Raw genomic sequence first — 6252 nt, forward strand, 5'->3', positions numbered from 1 at the left:
GTTTGGAGGTCTGCTGCCTGTTATGCTTTCCTGGTAAGAATAGAAAGTCTTGAATCGGTGGAATTTAGAGCGACATGTCAGCAAGATTGCTGGAGAAGTAGAAATGACTTAGGAATGATGATGAGGAAGTGATGGTCCGCTTCCAATTATTTTATGAGCATAAGAAAGCCGGGGGACTTCCCCTGGCGGTCCAGTGGTTAAGACTCCGCACTTGCACTGCAGGCGGCGCGGTTAGGGTTCACCTGGGCAGGCCCTTCATTTGCACTATTTGCTCTCCTAGGTCCCTCCGTGGTGCTGGAGCTGAGCAGAGCGGGTGTGGCAGAGTGAGAGACAGCCACTCCACTCAGCAGGAGTGACTGTCGTGAGGGGCAGGGGCTTCCCAGTGCCGGGGGTGGGGGGGGGAGGGGACAGGGTGGGACCTTCAGGGGCTAAAACCAGGAACAGCCTGGGGGTGAGTAGTGGGACAGCACAGAACCCACCCTCTTGCTTGACTGTCTCTGCCTTTTCTCCTCCACCTGTCCTGCTTCTAGGCCTGGCCAGTGTTGGGGAAAGAGGAATTGCATAAAGAAAGGGAGGACGTGGCCCCCACTCACCCCTCTGACCACTCCTGTCTGATGAGAAAGACCCAGGCACTGATCTTAGAAAGTTCCAAGGCAAGGGCACAGGTACCGATTAATGAATCAACAAACTCAGTGAGCACCCTCCCATCTCCGGGCCTTTGTACTTGCTGCTTCCTCTGCCTGAAATGTACTTCGTCAAGATATTCACAGCTAAGACTCACCACCTCACTCCCTCAAGGAGGTCAGAGAGGAGCCTGCGGTGACCACCGCACCTGAAACAAAGATCCTCCATTCTATTCTCCCTCCCCTCTGTCACCACAGGAGCAAGGACTTTGCCAGGCACGACAGTAGGTGCTCAATAAATATTAATTGAATATATGAATGAGTTCATTGTATACCTACTCTGTACCCGCTGGCCTGGCTAATGAGGGACAAAGGAGAAAGAGACAAAGTCCCCATCGGGGTAAGATGCTTGGGTTTTAGGGTCAAAATCTGCGTCCCCTTCATTTCTGCTCCCTCCCCAGCCTCCCCAGTTCAGGCCCACATCCTCCTCCTGTCTCTTCCCTTGCACCCCTGGTCCACCATCCTCTCCCCAGCTCTAGGCCCATCACCTCTAACGTGGAGGCCTGCGTAACAGCCTCCTGCTGGGCCTCCCTGCCTCCACCCTCAGCCTCTGTCCTGCAGCTTCCCGTCCCCTCTCTCTGCAGGCCCACCCCTCTGCCCTCAGCTCCAGCTGCACGTGCCCGCTTGTGCCCTGGACGGGAAGCTCTGTCCAGTCTCAGGGATGCTGTGTTCACGGTTCCCTCTGTGTGACAGGCCTTCCCTGGGGGTCTGCTGGGCAGGCTGTCACCTCTTCAAGGGCCTCCCTTGAGTTCGCCAGCCAGAGTAGCATCCCACACACGCTTGACCCGGTTACCTTCGTGTTTTCTTCCTTTCTTTTTTTTTTGTATATATTGTCTCATTCATTCCTTTTTTCTTTTTCTTTTTTAAATTTATTGAAATATAGTTGATTTACAGTGTTGTGGGCCTTCGTATTTTCTTGATCCTTAGCTGACCTTCTCTATATGTCCGTTTCCCTCTCTAAAGTACAGCACACAGTTGAGTGCTAGGCCTGTCTCTCTTTCACCCCCGCATGCCGTGTTCTAAGAGCAGGGACTGGTCCGTAAGGCTTGCGAATTGATGGAGCAGCCTCAGATGCATTCTGGGTGAATCACTTCCCCTCCGTGAGCCTTGGATTTCTGTCAAACGGGGAAATGCATCCTTTGGGAGTTGCGAGGGTCGTGGGGGCAGTGACTCTGTCAACTACGCCTGGCGCAGGGTGGGCACTGACCCCTGACCCCAGAGAAGCTTAGCTGAGGCAGGCTCCACTCTGCCATTAGGGAGGCCCCTGCCCCGGGTTTTTCTCCTTTGAGCACTTGGGGTGTGGGTTCTCGGGCCGACACGTGGGGAGACCCAGAGGCAATAACGGGGAGTCTGCTAGGAGCTGCCTAGTTCACTGGGCAGTTTCAAAGCTGATGACTAGCTCTGCCTGCCCGAAGCCTGGACTCCTGGCCCCTCCAACTCTCCGTTCTTTGTGGACCCGCCCACTTGCCTCTCCCTGTTCCCTTCCCATCCCCTCCCCACCTTCTCCCCAGCGCCCTGCCTTCACCCACTGGGTCTTTCTCTTCTCCCATTGCCCTCCTCAGGTTTCCTGAATCCCCGCAGGTTCCATGCCCTCCAGCCAGACTTCCGCCCACCCTTTGCCCCCTCTGCCTCAAGCTCTAGCCCTGCATCCCGGCCTCTTCCCAGTCGCCTGACTGCAGCAGAGACTTTGTGTAGGCATTATAGTGGCCCAGGGGCTTCCCCGCCTGCCCTGGGGCTTTGCTTCACAGTGCTTTGCTCTGGGCCAGGTGGGTAGCAGGTGTGATGTTTATGCTGTGGGTGAGGGTGTCGCTTCAGGGGGGCCCAGGGCACCAGTTCCCCACCAGGGCAAGGGCGGTGGGAAAGGGGACTGACCGGTTGAAGGGATGAACGGATGCAGCAGGGATGTAGGTGGGCTCAGAGGGTGTCCTTTCTGTAGGGTCTCCCCTTTCTACAGGCAAGTCCATCCTGGAGATGGGTGCCCCTCCAGGGCACCAGGACCTGCAGATTTCCAGGCAGAGTTGGGGAGACTTCTAGCACCTTCTTTGCAGGCGTGGACCCTGGAGTTGTCAGCGCACTTTGAGACACTCCGTCTCTAGGCGATGGTCCCCATAACTAGGCACATCCAGGGCAGTTGTATAGAGCAGACTGCCAGCCCGTCCCTTCCCAAGAGGGGCCGGTGCTCTTCCCTAATCAGGGCACCCCGCCTGCCGGATCAAAGCGTCCAGGAAGCAAAATTAGACACCAGGAATTGGTGGTGAGCACGGAATGATGACAAGAGAAGTTAAAAGCTTAGGCAGGGCTTTGCCTAGGCTCTGGGAAGACCAGGAAATACCCATCACCCCGTTTATTAGCTTTGACCTTTACAAGGAAGGCATGCTGTCACAGGGGCCAGAGGAGTGATAAGGGAGGGAGGGATGGTCCCCCACAGGGGCATGGAGGGCTGGTCAGCGGGGATCCTCCAGGCCTGAACCAGCAGGGTCTGGGCATCAGGCCACTTACCACCTCAGTCTGTAGACGTGTTAAAAGCAAAGAAGTGTTGTCAATTCAAAAATCGGGAGGTTTGGAACTTCCCTGGTGGTCCAGTGGTTGAGACTCTGCGCTTCCACTGCAGGGGCCACGGGCTCAATCCGTGGTTGGGGAATTAAGATCCCGCATGCTGCACGGGGTGGCCAAAAAATTAAAATAAAATAAAATAAATTGGGAGGTTTTACACTAAATTCTGGATTTATTGGCTTCTCTTGAAAATGAGACAGTTTGGACCCTGAGGGTCCCTTTTCTGCATGGGAACAGTGTCCACTTTGGGTGACTTCCCTTTGCATGGACTGTGCTCTGGGGGCCCCCCAGTTTTACCATCTCCCCGTTCTGTTCACTCTTCTGTGTTGCCTGCCTGGCCCTCGTAGGATTTCCCTTTATAAGCCCAGCTCTGTGTTGTGCTGGTAAATAACCCAGCCATGCTTTCAGGGTCTGTTTCCATGCTACCACCACTGCCTTCCTGGCTGGCCCCAGTTTTTGTTCCCCGTAACTCTGCCCCCCCGGCCCCCCAGACCAGTCTTTCCTGCCCAGATTCCAGACCCTCCTGCTGCAGCCCTCACCCCGATGGCAATGATCTCCCCCTTCTGGGTTCAGGTTTCCCGGATAATCTCCTTAGTCGAGGAAAACGAGGCTGCTCTGTGTAAAGGGAAGCAGACGGTCTGAGCACTGGTGAGTCTGGGGCTAGGGGCCTGTCCTGGTCCAGAAAAGCTGTAACCAAGGGCTGGGGGCAGGCAGCCTCCTGGGCGGCAGGGGCTTCGGGCGAGAGCGCAATGAGGCGGGGGCTGTGCACTCGACAGAGAGCCCCTCCCTGGAGTCATCGTGGCTCCCGCCATAAGCCCCCTCCCCTGGAGTGCGCCCGGGGTGCACTGACCGGCCAGGCCTCTGGGACCGCGCTCTTTGCCAGCCTGCAAGCCAACCACCTCCTTTTCATCTGGTATCACTTTGTCGGTGGTGAGGGGACCCTTCCTCCTCTCTTCCAACTTTGCCCTGGATGATATTTTGTCTCTGACCTTATGAATTGATTTTTTAAATACATTTCAAGAATTCTAAATGCGACATTCTCCAGGCCCTATGTATTTTCTGGATATTTATGTGATTATCAAACTTTTCCAGTAAATGACCCCCCGTCTTTTATTTTGTTGGACCCCAGTTCCGAGCCCAGCCAACCATTCTCAGATCACAGCACGCGGGCATCCTTGACTCCAGGTCCTCCTGAAGTTTATTTTCCGTTTTTCATTCGCCCAGTGGTACCGCCTCTAATGTGTTTGATGTATATCCTTAACCATTGTGTATCCTTGTATGTGTGTGTGTGTGTGATTTTTGCTTTCCTAAGTGGCATTATGCTATAAATCTTGTTCTGTTTCCGACTATTCTCACCCAACAGCATGATTTGAGACCACCCCTGTTGGTATATGTGTAAATCTAATTCAGTGTTTTACACATGATAGGTTGGGTCCCAGTAGCGGCTGGTGAGATCAATTGGGCAGGGCATAATCACCACTTATAATAAACGAATACAATGTAATAGGCAATATCAGAGTGCCTCAAACATAATTAGGGTAAATGTTGTTTCATGAATTTTTTTTCAAAAAGAGATAGATACAGGTTGCAAAGTGAAAAGTATTTCTTAGGTGGGTCCCAGGAAAGTTTGAATGGTCTGGTTCATTGCTTCTTCTTTTTTTTTTTTTGCGGTACGTGGGCCTCTCACTGTTGTGGCCTCTCCCACCACGGAGCATAGGCTCTGGACGCGCAGGCTCAGCGGCCATGGCTCACGGGCCCAGCCGCTACGCGGCATGTGTGATCTTCCTGGACCGGGGCACGAATCCGTGTCCCCTGCATCGGCAGGCGGACTCTCAACCACTGCATCACCAGGGAAACCCCAGATCACTCTTGACTTACATTGACTTATCTTGACTTACATTGCTAACTATATGGATGGACATTGTAATAACATGTAATTCTTTTTTTAAAAAAAATTGTATTTATTTATTTAGTTTTGGCTGCGTTCTGTCTTTGTTGCTGCATGCGGGCTTTCTCTTGTTGAGGCGAGCAGGGGTTTCTCATTGCGGTGGCTTCTCTTGTTGCAGAGCGCGGGCTGTAGGCGCGCAGGCTTCAGTAGTTGTGGCACGCGGACCCAGAAGTTGTGGCGCGTGGGCTTAGCTGTTCCGCGTCACGTGGGATCTTCCCTGACCAGGGCTCAAGCCCGTGTCCGCTGCACAGGCAGACGGATTCTTAACCACTGCACCACCAGGGAAGTCCCTGTGGCTTTTTACTGTTGATGTGACCCTGGTCCCCTGGCTGAAGGAGGGCTTGTCAGGTTCCTCCACTATAAAGTTCCTCTTTCCCCCAGTCCATTCTGTCTGTGCCATTTGCAAGGGTGTCACTAGGCACAGCCCATGGTTAAGGGGTGGGAAGCTGTGCTCCACATCCCTGGCAGTTATAACATTTATATTCCTTTTTTGGGTTTATGCCTGAAAGATTCCCACGATCCCATATTATCTATTTATTTTTTCCAGAAAAATAGCTATAAAATTGACTGTGAGTTTACGAAACGATGCTCCACCTCGGTAATGATTGGAGGGATGCTGGATGCAACCATCTATGCCTTGAATAGTGTCTGGCACGTAGTCTGTGCTCCGTAAATATTTGTCAGTGAGTAAGACTTAAAAGCTGTGAGGGAGGACATGCAGAGTGTCACCGCTGGCAAAGCAGAGTGAATAGCAAGGGAACATGCCACGAGGAAGGGACGTGCCTGGCACTTTTGAGGACCCTCAGGAATGCTGTGTGTTTGAAGTTAAGTGAGCAAGGGACAGAGTCCTGGGAGTTGTGAACAGGCTTGTCAGCTGTTGAAAGGACTTTGGCTTCTACTCTGGGTGAAATGCCAGGGAAGGGTTTTAGGCAGAGGAGGGACATCATCTGACTTACTCTGGCTGCTGTCCCACAAATGGTCTGAAGGGGCAAAAGGAAAATCAGGGAGCCAATTAGGAGATTGCCATAGTGAACCAGGTGGGAGCTCAAGCAGGTTGTAGGTGTGTCT

This window comes from Phocoena phocoena, chromosome 7 (genome assembly GCF_963924675.1).
Source record: "Phocoena phocoena chromosome 7, mPhoPho1.1, whole genome shotgun sequence".
In the NCBI taxonomy this organism is placed as follows: Eukaryota; Metazoa; Chordata; class Mammalia; order Artiodactyla; family Phocoenidae; genus Phocoena; species Phocoena phocoena.